The sequence below is a fragment of the Stegostoma tigrinum genome, chromosome 8 (assembly GCF_030684315.1).
Source record: "Stegostoma tigrinum isolate sSteTig4 chromosome 8, sSteTig4.hap1, whole genome shotgun sequence".
NCBI classification, from domain to species: Eukaryota; Metazoa; Chordata; class Chondrichthyes; order Orectolobiformes; family Stegostomatidae; genus Stegostoma; species Stegostoma tigrinum.
In genome coordinates this window covers 57,972,143-57,984,475 of record NC_081361.1, presented here as the reverse complement: position 1 = coordinate 57,984,475, position 12,333 = coordinate 57,972,143, and the positions used below count along the sequence as shown (strand labels likewise).

Sequence of the window (12,333 nt, the reverse complement as noted above, 5' to 3'; positions counted from 1 at the left end):
CTTTTATTATGATATTTATATTAACTAGCCAACATATATTCGTGCTAAACAGGCCTTATGTGAATATAAAACAAAGAACTGCGGGTGCTGGGGATCTGAAACAAAAACAAATTGCTGGCAGCATCTGTGGGAGAAAGCAGAGTTAGCGTTTTGAATCCGGCGACTCTTCATCCGAACACAGGCCTTAGCTTATTCCTGTGCATATTAATAATGATGCTTTTACACATGCAACTCATTTTGTAAATGTCTGCTGAGATTATCACTAAAAAGGTAAATTAAATTTTAAAATGCTATTTATGTTAGATGAATCAAATACTAATATCCCATCATGTGCAGGGTATTATATATCATAACTATATATGTTGGCCTAGTCGGCTACGACCATGTCCCGTAAATGAAGCAGAAACGAAACATTGATTTTAATAATATAGCTGTACAGCTGGATTAATAAGGTCTTGTCCTAACGTGTACTATAAGTTGTCATTTCTCTTTCGGTGAAACTTCTAAACAACCTTATGGCAGGGCAGGTTTTTATGTGTCACAAATGTGAGATTCTGCTTTGGTTGCACACCATCGTGGATTGGCAGCAAATGACTAGCTGATTATATACAGTACTTAAAAGGTGCTCAGGAATACTCCGAAAATTTTTGATCGGCCGTTTCTTGTAAATACAACTATCCACCTGGACATATCTGCACAGATCATATGCTACGTTGTCCGACCAATAAAATGCTTGCGCTTTGGTATGAGGCGCATGGGAACCGAAGACCCCTTGCGATTGAACGTATTTTTGAGTACGACGCAAGGGATACTAGGACAATATATACAATGGAACTATATAACCCATAAAGGACGCTCAGGAACGTGTAAAACATTTTAACATTGGATAAGACAGCTTTTTGTAATTTACGTCGAGTTCAATAAATTGAATATATTTGCAAAGATGATAATACGCACTGGAATTAAGTTTAATTTATCGCACTCAGCTGCACACTGTATAGTATATAACATCCTCTACAACCTAATTGCACCAATTATATTCCAAACTGTAATCAGACTCAGTTTATGTATTGATTACATGAAGGAAGGCACATATAGTTTTTGTGCACGCCATATGGACGTATGGCACAACAAAAAACAGACTAATGCAGTCTGATACTTGACACACTTGGCTTTCATCGCTCCACTTCTTAAGTAATCGCTCGTAAATGTTATTGATTTTTCCACAGATTTTATTTACGCTTCAAAGTTGCTTTGATAAACGTGTAAAAATGAAAGTTATTCTGCTAGTTTCCCCTCTTGCCGGTTACAAATTAGTCCACACTTGCGGCACTCGGGAATGTATTTGCTCTGTTGCCTCGCATGTTTAAAAAGGTTCTCACTGCAGATATACTGAAGACTGGATCAACAAGAGCAACAACCCGCAAGTATCCCCGAAGAACTTCGGAATATACATCCACCACCATCGTTGTGCTGAATTATGAAAACAAGGCTCTCGGGATTTCACAGTTCCTTATTTCTGCAATTCCATATCAGTAGTAATCAGATACGTTTCGTTTAAATAATCTCTGACACTAAGGAGATTGCAGTAAATAAGAAAGCTATTCGACTCTTTGCAAACAAGGCAGTGTTAAAGTGGAAAATAAAGTCTCAACAAAACTAGACGCTGCGACAGCACGTACAAAGCGAGCTGACGTTTAGTAAAACAGATCACAATGTAAAAATCTGTCCGGCATTATATATATATATATATATATAAACAAACACAGCATTGAATCACTCTAACGCACGGAATCAACAATTTCCCCCGTAATTATATGAATCCATGACACTCGCGGAAATGTCCATGTCGATTTGGCGCTGGAGATATTGATCTGAAGACATTCCAGAACAGGGAGTGAGAAAGACAAAGTTTTTGCATTTCTGTTTTTCTAAATTATAATGTTAAGATCTCAGATCTGATGTTCCCACTGGTCAATGCCACAACTAGAGGGCTCTAATAGCAACAAGTAAAAAGTGATTTTACTGATTTTGGAAAATGTTGCGAGAGTTGAATTACCCTCCCCCAATTACAATGGTGCATTCCGCCGCGTTGCTTATTTTTCTCCTTTTGCTGTGCCATGTTTTGCCTTTTTCCTGAAATATTGGCCTTAAAAAGTAGAACTATTGCTTTTCTGAAGCAGTGGTCGGAAAGGAGACAATTAAAACAAAATTCATTACTGTCTTCTTGCTCCCTTTACACTCTTTTCGGCACCCGGATGGAGCGCAGTCGAGGGATTTCTTGCTAAAATGGAGTCGAGAGCTTAATAAACAGTCACAAATTCCCATTAATTCTAATTCGGATTTTGAAATAAATCATTGTAATAGTGAAATGAAAACGTGTACAATCAAGTGGCGATTTACTAACTCAAATAAAGGAAATATATATGTAAATACATTAAGGGAAGGAACTGAATCGTCAATTTAAATGTTTAATCGGCAAACAACATTTTCACTCTGGTTTGGAAATAATAATTCGGCCTTAGATAGTTCAACCATATAACATCAATGAGGTCTGTTTTGAACACACATTTGTGCCACAAAAATTGGAGGGAAAGTTGAAAAAAAAACTTTGTCTTTTGAGTTCAAGTCGCAGCTTTTAAAAGTCTTAAAGTTACGTTCTGTGTAAAGACTATTGGTCCAATTCATGGTCATGCAACGATTCTGGATCGTATATTTAAGACGGCGAATGAGGATTTTAAACTTCGATACTTCACAGGTAACCTAGCATCAAGTATTGCAGATTCAGTGCAACTCCCTCAGATTTACTGGTGATTTTTTCCCCTCTTTTTGCTCTGCAGCATTTATAAAATGGAAAGATTTTGCGCAGCTTTATTTGGGCAGACTAACACGTCTCGAAGACCTATTTCATTTTTAAATTCCTTTGAACAAATCAATTTCGCAATCTAGAAAAGTTTTGACCCACCCCTCGGTTGTGCTAATTGTCTGAATCATTTGATGCCGTGAGTTTGCGTAAAATTAAACAAAGGTTAGACTTCAAATGAGTATTTCGATTGAATTAGATTCGAGCCCAGTTTACAGCGCATACATCTGTTTACTACATACAGGCACCTGTATTGTTACTTATTCTTAAAATACATGATTTACGATGACAGATTTCTAAAAATGTTACAATTTTACCCTGAAAGATTTAACCAATTTCTTCTAAGAGTGACTTTAATATCTTCAGTTTCAGTGTGCGCAATTAGAAATTGACATTTAAACAATTTAGTTCTTTCAAGTTGCAGGCAACTTTTGAAATTATTTTGTGTAAACAAGAAGTTAACCATTTCTGACCAAGTATAATGCCGCAAAGGAGTACGATATCAGACATGTGATGAAGCCAAATATCTTGGATTTCTTCGCTACTCAGTAAGATAGACAAGTCAACTTGATGTTGAAATGCTGGACTGAATGGGGATCAAATCTATCCGACCTATTGCAGACACACGAATGCATTATTTAAGTTTTATGTTTGTACAGGATAGTTATCTCAAATAATGGAAAACGTGTTTTTGTTAACTGTATATCATGCAATGATGTTATTTTCAAATTACGCATTAAATAATATGGATCTCACTCATTTCATAACTAATTTCAAAATACATTGTGTTGTTGACAATTCTAAACGTACAGTTCCCCAAACTATCTTTGTCTTCATCAGGGTAATTTAACAGACGTGAAGTTAACTACTGATTCCGGTGTCAATATTTTTGTCAGGGAGTCAAACGCGCAATCTGATGTAAATTGCACTTGAAAGGGAAAAAAAAAATCAGAATTTATTTGAGGCAAAATATTCAACAGTTTCAACACAGATGCCTGATTGGGAATATAAGTGAATTACCGCTATTTATTACCTACAATGTATAACAATCCAAAGAGTACATTAAATTGTGCACCCCATTTTGCTGATGAAATATAAACAACATGAAACATAATTTCAATGAAAACAAAAAAGATAGGTTAATTTGGTTTATTGCTTACCGGCGTGAAAGTTTAAAGACATTATAACTAGACCTCGATTCCTTCTGTACAGAGTACATTGTTGCGCATTTATCTGAATTCAAAAAAAACTTTTATATTAAATCTGTAATGTGCACCTGCCATTTCTTTTTCATTTGGGTACTAATGAATTATATTCACTGCTCGTCAGTGACAATCCATGGTAAATAGATGGTCAGCGTATTCATGTATGTTTGACATAGTACCTGAAACTTGCATTGTTACGCTTGATCAAGCATACGTCCATTTCTTTTCACTAATAGGTACAAAAGTAAACGATCACATTTAAAATGCACGTTGCCATTCATAACTTAGTGTTCCGTATGAAACTTTTTAAATTCACTTTTACCGCATTTTAGCTCTGTCCGATTTTTAAAGTCTTCACTCAAACCTTTCGAAACAAATGTATATTTAATAATAACAATTTCGAAGTGGACCGTCAAGCGATGAAAATTAATACCTCAATTCAAAATATGACCAAACTTGGTATACTTTGTTTTGTGGAACCATTCGAGGAAAACATTACATGACAACAGACAATAAACATGCTGAGTAATAATTAAAATTGCAATTCGGAAATGCATTCATAAATAGTACGTGATACAGTACCAACTTTAAGCTGAAAGGCCAAATAACATGCTGAACGAACACAATTTTAATCAGAAAAGTACCACCCAAACAGAATTATAAGGATTTGCATTCTGTTCTAAAACAAGGATGAGTAAATGAGGAAAACTATCTGCGGCATGAATCCATTGAAGTAAGGTTATTTATGAGAAACTGAGAGATAAAGAATTGAGAAAGTAGTTTAAAATGTACAACATCAAAAGATTGAAGATGCAAACGCTTTAAGTTTTTAATTGCAAAACATCCCCATTTCTGAAATATGGAGACACCAAATTCTAATATTTTTTCCCCTTATTTCAGAAACAAAAATATGGAAGTAATTAGTTTATATCATAACTTTTAGCAACTGGAAGATCATTCTTTTAATACAATGCTCAACTTCGGGCTTTTGGGAAAAGTTCGAGTTCAATGTATACACTTGTATGCATGACTTTGATACATTTGTACTTTAATTTAAAAAGTAACCACGCTCAAACTGTTCGCTTTACAAAAAAAAGTCGAGAAATAATCCCCCTTAAGTAAAATACACAATCTCACAATAGATTTAAGTATTTACTTAAAAAAGACTATTATTAATAATAGACAGCCCGGTTAACCAGTAAATCAATAATTGTGACGTTTCTGATATTTATTTCCCTCATTGTGTTTTTGCAACAATACTAGAATTTAAAATTAATTCCGTTGGTTTACACTTTTTAATCCATCGATTGAGAGGGATACGAGACTTTCCTAGGCAATATTCTAGTCCACAGCAATATTGGCGTTATTTGTTTTTCATTACTAACGTTATTATTAAAAAATTATTCATGATCTATTTTGGCGGAGTTCCTTTTATTTATTTTTCTCTATTTGTTTAGAACATAGAGAACCCATAAAACAAATCAAATCGAATGCACTTAACCAATGCTTAGAATTAAATTTCGCGAGAGACTTCATGCTGCTGAGTTACATTCTCAATTGTCTTCTTCATTCTTGTTTCCATTTTCTTTATTTGAATACTGCTATCATCCATGTGGAGGCGAAAAATTGTCAAATTGCATATTACCTCGCGACTAACGTAAAGCTGATCATTTTGTTGCCGTTATTCCCTCCTTACTCCGAACTACATTACTAACTTTGGGAGATACCCTATACCTCTACCTGGCTGAACTGTAATTAGGTGTAAAGCAACTCTTTCATTGCGGCAAAATAAAGGTTTTGTGTAGTTTTTTAATGCCTGAACGAAATTGAATTCGATACAGCTGACAGGTGAAGTCAACAGCTCTTGCGATATAGCAAATAAATTAGAATGTATACGGTACATCACGCAGTGCATTTCATGTAATAAATCACAGAACACGACAAACTAACATTGGCAGGAACTTTGTTGAGTTCTGTAATATTTTTTCTATACATAGACAGGAGGCAAATTATATTGATTATTTTTGAACAAATGTCGGGAAATCTAAATAAGATTTTGCACACCGAAGTATAACATTCGTCAACACTGTAGCAAATGTGTTCTCGTAATGATCAAATCTGGCTAAGGCTTTTCATTAAAATAATTCCGATTACTTCAGCTTCCTCCACAACGTCAGATAGCTGAATCAAACAGTACGTTTGCACGATTCATTGGCTATTTTCTACCGGTAGGTAGAAATAAATGTTTGCGTAGACGTAGAACAAAAGTACTGCAAATAAAGAAGAAATCGAAGGAAGACAATAGGCGAAGGCGCAATATAATGAACAGACAACAAAAGTTGCTAAAAATCTCGAAACACCAATTTTCAACTTAGATTCAACTTAGTTCCTTTTCAGACTGTACAGCTTATATACAACTTGCATTGAGAATAGATAAGAAACTATCGTGCTGCAAACTATTCTTTGTTAATTACTTAACAATTTCGTTCGAATGTTAATACATAGTATTAAATATAATATTGTAAGAACCTGTGAGGAAATGTATTTATAACTTTGCCACAATATTGAGTCATACATTAAATGAAATACAGTAGTCACTTGTTTTGGGAGAAATAAGGCTGCACCAAATGAAACACGTCGTCGTAACTGCAAATAATGCTTTGCTACACTTGCATTTGAGAAAATATTAAAATATAGCAAACTTTATCATATCGAACATTGTAACCAAAATTGTAACAGCTGAATATTATACTAGAAAAGTTGGCAATATTTAAATAAGCGAGTTGTATGCTAATTTGAAGATTCAGCTTTTTTAAAAAAAAGCTTAATAAAATAATGCATATTACTTTCTTACATATATTTGGCCACATGAATCAAACTGTTGTAGACCCAAACCAGTTTCACGAAAGTTAACGTTCAGGAATTAGAGAGAAGAAGGTTGAGAGGTGGCTTAATTGAGATATATAAAATTATCAGAGGGTTAGATAGGGTGGATAGAGAGAGCCTTTTTCCTAGGATGGTGACGGCGAGCACGAGGGGGCATAGCTTTAAATTGAGGGGTGAAAGACATAGGACAGATGTCAGAGGTAGTTTCTTTACTCAGAGTAGTAAGGGAATGGAACGCTTTGCCTGCAACGGTTGTAGATTCGCCAACTTTAAGTACATTTAAGTCATCATTGGACAAGCATATGGACGTACATGGAATAGTGTAGGTTAGATGGGCTTCAGATTGGTATGCACAACATCGGCACAACATCGAGGGCCGAAGGGCCTGTACTGTGCTGTAATGTTCTATGTTCTATGTTCTATGTAAAAGACAAATACAAATTTTAATTTTTTGGGGGATAATTTGTCATAATTTGGGATTGTCTCCTATTTTTATTGACACAATTAGGTCGATATAATTAAAGTCGTCTTTTCATGTTATTTAAATATTTGCTTTTATGAATAATACCACACGTGCATTTGTAAAACATTTGATTTTCAGAACGGGAAGCTTTACTTGGACCCACTTGAGTAATACACAATTTGTGCTATTTAAGTTACTATTAATGATCTGATTTCATTAAACTTCTGTGTAACATTTAAATGTAGCTCCTCACACTTTTGCCAGTAGCAGAACTGCCCACGTTAATTCTCAAGTTAAAAAGCGATGCACACTGTGTCCACAAAACTTGAAAAAGCAAACTTGCCATTCGAATTTACATAATAAGATCAGCACAATGAGTAGTGCAAACTTGCAACAAGTGCTCCTCAACCTTTCCAGTGGAATAACTCTCCCTTTGACAAATTTCTCCACATGCGAAATTGTATTGGATAATCGAATTCAGCTTGCATAACATTGTTTCTACTGCCGATTTAAAGATAAATGACAACAAATAAAAGATCAGCTCACAGTAACAACATAGCCAGAAATTAAAAACAAAAATAAAACGTCTAAAAGTAATTTCCTACTTCGATGGCTAGAGAAGGCAGACTTGTTAAATTATTTTCACTCGGAAACATAGAAATTGGAAGTAAGATGAATTAGCTGGTACAGTGGATAGATATAGCTTGATGCGGCAAATTGTCCGAATTAACGGATACATATGATATATTTTACACAGATAATATAAACAGGCTACGTTATAAATGATCCTAAGTAAAATTAAATTAACCGCATAACCCAAAATACTTGAAATTGCAGAGACACTTTCCAGATATTAACCAATGGACACAATAGGTGACACATTGCCAAGCTTTTAACTAATGAATTTAGATTAAAAAAGCATTTATATCTCGTGAAAATAAACGGCCCAATTTCTTTTTAGGAACCCTCGCCTCTTTTTATTTGCTGCATAGAATGAGTGTTTCGATTTATTTTTATTTGAATATCGCAGTTCGTACTACATTGTCGATTAATGTTTCAGTGTTTATAAAGTTTGACACTTAAATATCTTGAGTTTTGCAGATGGTCCATCGGCGATTATCTGCCGTGGTTAATAACAAAAGTGACGTGTGTTTTCTTTCGTTTCACTTGTTTCATTTCCGATCTCGAAAGTTACCCCGTCAGTAAAAATACAAATGTGCAGAAAAGTTTGCTGATTTAACTTCAGGTAGAGGCAGGAAATGGGACCAGTAAAGTTGTTCGAAGACTTTCGCTAACACGAGAACCAGAGCGCCACTAAAAGGCAGAGGTAAACTCACAGTACAGGTAACATGAAAGATGCGAGATCTTGCGGCTGGTCTTAATTTGATTTCCTTCATTGATGCGCATGACGGGAGAGGCGTGTGTGATGAAGGGAACCTGGTGGACGGCGCAAGAGTACTTCGGTTTGGGCATACGTTAACGTCCGCATCAATGTGTGTGTGTGTGTAAAAGGAAGTTTGCTCATTGCAAAAGACAATGGATTGTGAATGCAATAATACGATTGTAACAGGATCGAACATATGTTTGCTTTTGTGTTCGAATAAATGCTTGCCGAGTGTGTAAATGTATGAGAGAGAAAGCCTGGAAATGTCAACTTGAAGGTAGTGCCTGTGCACGCGGCCGCATTCAAGTGGAAGTGCATTTTTTGGGGGGAATATGTGACAGTGATTGTTAATAAATGAAAGTAAAAAAAATCGCGTTTGGACGAGAGCCACTCGAACGGATAAATGGCATTAAAGTACGCATTTGTAGAGTGAAGATTTGCAGGTTATAATGAATAAGCAGATGCCAATCAGGAGAGGTCAGTGTGGGAGAGATGTGAAGTTGGCGAGTGACATTGCGGCTATCTTTCAAACTCTAAGGCTGCAGTTCCATTGTCATTGCCGGCTTCAGTTCACTACTGACATAAGCGCTGAATGCACAAGGAGAACTGTAACTGCCCCCGGTACCTTTTTACTATTCGGGAGCAAAGCCAAAATGTCACTATCTCATTGAAACAAACAAAACAGGAGCAGGAGTCTGCCCTTCGGCCCTTCGAATCTGTCCGCCATTCAATATGATCATGGCTGATCATCCAACTCAGTACCTTGTTCCCACATTCTCCTAATACCAATTAATCCCTTTAGTCATAAGAACTATCTCCAATTGAAATAAGCCATGTGGGGCTTGAAAGTTTTGAGACGGTCTTTGGCCGCTCAGTTAATACACAGGACTCAGATCCTGAACGGTGTGCTGAGTTAAGTTCCACTTGCCATCTCTCGCACACCTTGGCCAATGCGAGACCAGTACCAGGGTAGGTACATCTGTGTGACAATGTGAGTATACGTTTATGTATTTGCTCAAACGAGTTCCGTTGCTGTGGGGCAAAGATGAAACTATACAAGGTAAGCATCCCAATCCCTTACCATTCCGCACTAGGACTGACTATTGCATGAAGTTCAAGTTTTGTGGGAGCCTTTCCAAGAAGTCTTTATACTGCGCATTAGTCACAGCATAATGCAAGTCTAATGCCAAAGCCGTTGTTTTAAAATGTTTTACAAACTTGTTTTCATTGCTTGCTTTAAAGTTATGAAAAATTATAAGTTCCTGTCCGCATCCTCCTGACATTGAAATGAGCGAATGGGCAGGACTCCTTTGTTGCCAGCCCATCCACTCACAATTTTCAGTATAACTGAGGGGTACGCCATTCTTAACTATTCAACACCTGTTTGCTGCAGTCGCATAAGTATTTGTGGACATGTTTGTGATTTATGTTTATATTTGGGGCTTATATGTATGTCAAGGTTGGTATTTTCCTTCCACTCAGTGGACTGTAGCCAATAACGCAATTCTTTTGATGGAGAGAACGTTTTCACAGCGTACTTTCGAGGATGAGGTACGATCTATTTTTGAAATAATAACAAGGACCTCATTTCAGAAAAGGACTTCATTGGCTGTAAAACCGTCACGAGGGCCGTGAAAGGTGCTACATAAATGCAAGCTGTGTTTCTGATAAACTTTCACCTCTGTTCTCACAGATAACAACACAATGACTAGAAAAACGGCGTGCTGACACATCGGAACAGACAGACCCAAAGCGGTCTCATTGCACAGAAACACTGCAATTTCTTACTTGTTTTTCGGTGAACTGTAAGTTACCAGACACACTACAGAATCTGAGATGGCACTTTCTTGGCAACTTCCCCAGCACACCGCCCCCCACACCCGCCAACAACAACCCCACGCTGTCTTCTTGCTTCAAGAAGATCGCATTCATTGAGAGAGTGACGTGAATCTGAGAATTCACAGGCTGAAAGTGGTGGAGCCAGAAACCCTCACCACATTTAGACAGCAAATGGATTTGCAGTTTGAAGTGTTGTAACCCACAGGGTTATGAATCAGTAGCTGGAAAGTGGGATTAGGCCGAATAACAGCCAGCCGACAAAAAAAAGGATGTCAGATGACTTCCATTCCGAACATTTTCCACGACTCCACTTTTCGACATTTTTTAAAATTACATCGATATTGAGAAGATCTGTCTTCAACCCTAACAATAACCCCACCCCTCCATATCCTCAATATCAATGATACAGGTGTCCACGACAAAACTGCTCTTGCAATGAGGGAATATCGGGCTACTTTTGATGGATCTCAGAATTCTCCCAGTGCTATCTAGCACGAACAAAAAAATCAATACCTTGGTAAGGCACCCGCCGACACAAACTGACCCAGATGCCACTAAAACTAATGGATTCCTCATTTAAGCGACGCATCTGAACAGAACAAAAAGATAACTCCAGCGAAACCATCCAATTATTACCAGTGAGACGTATCACAGTCAGCGGCGGATCATAGGCGCAGGGAAAGATGAGAACAGCCACCAGAAATGTAACCTCGACTTCCCCTTAATGAACGCAATTCACAAATTTTGCAACATCCGAATGAAATGAGGAACTTTCAGCGTTCAGTAAGGGTCTAGGTTTAGCATGATTCTCGTTTATTATTTTAATTAAAAAGTGCTTTGATAACACAATGAAGTTGGCACAACCCAGTGACACTACAATAACACTAATTCCAGGTAATTAAAACGGTAAATAAATATCCGATCACAACAACGTTTACATAAATCAACAGGGAGCATACGTTCCAACCTATATAAATAAGCATAGGACTTAGTCGAACATGAGTTTAATAAGTATGCAGCACTGCTTCTAACTAGGAATTTTGAATTTAAGCAGAGGAAATCAAATCGGCACAAACTGTAATAAATCTATCGCAAATTAGATTTAGATTATTACAGTTCATTCGTGTAGTTTACTATATCGATATCTAATCATATTGAGGCAATGCAATGACTAAATTGACTATAGTTCCAACTAAATATTTGTAAGAAGTAAAGACGTGGTTTGTAACTGCCCAGTTCAAACAGCAAAAATACTTATACTTCGGCTTGGATCTGAGTTTTGCTAAGTCTCCCCCCATACACTATTCTCTTCCTCGTTTCAAAAAAACTTGTCCTCGGCAATAGAATGGATGAAGATTTAACGTTCCACCCGTTGTTGAAAAAGAGAAGCAACGCCATTATTTATATTCTCACTGAGAACAAGTTGGAAGGCTCCACGGTGTCAAGCAAGTCGTGCAATGATACAAATTCTAAACAAAATGTTTGGATATATTGCATTAAACGATCCCCTCAATTAGGTTGGTGCGAGTTACACAAACAATGCCGTTACAAGGCTGTTTGCAGCAATTTCGAGATAACATTTGGATCCAGCAATTATACTTTGTGTTATCTCTCAAAATCCAACTTTTTATTTAAGTGTTGGAATTCTGACTTTTTATTACGTCAGTACATCAGAAAAATGTTTTATCCGCCC

General features: G+C 36.7%; 1 protein-coding gene across 8 annotated transcripts in view; it reads right to left on the bottom strand.

Moving 5' to 3' along the window:
* The window catches only part of nfia (nuclear factor I/A), a 738,669-nt gene that overhangs the window by 496,061 nt on the left and 230,275 nt on the right, over positions 1–12,333 (bottom strand). The window lies entirely within an intron of this gene.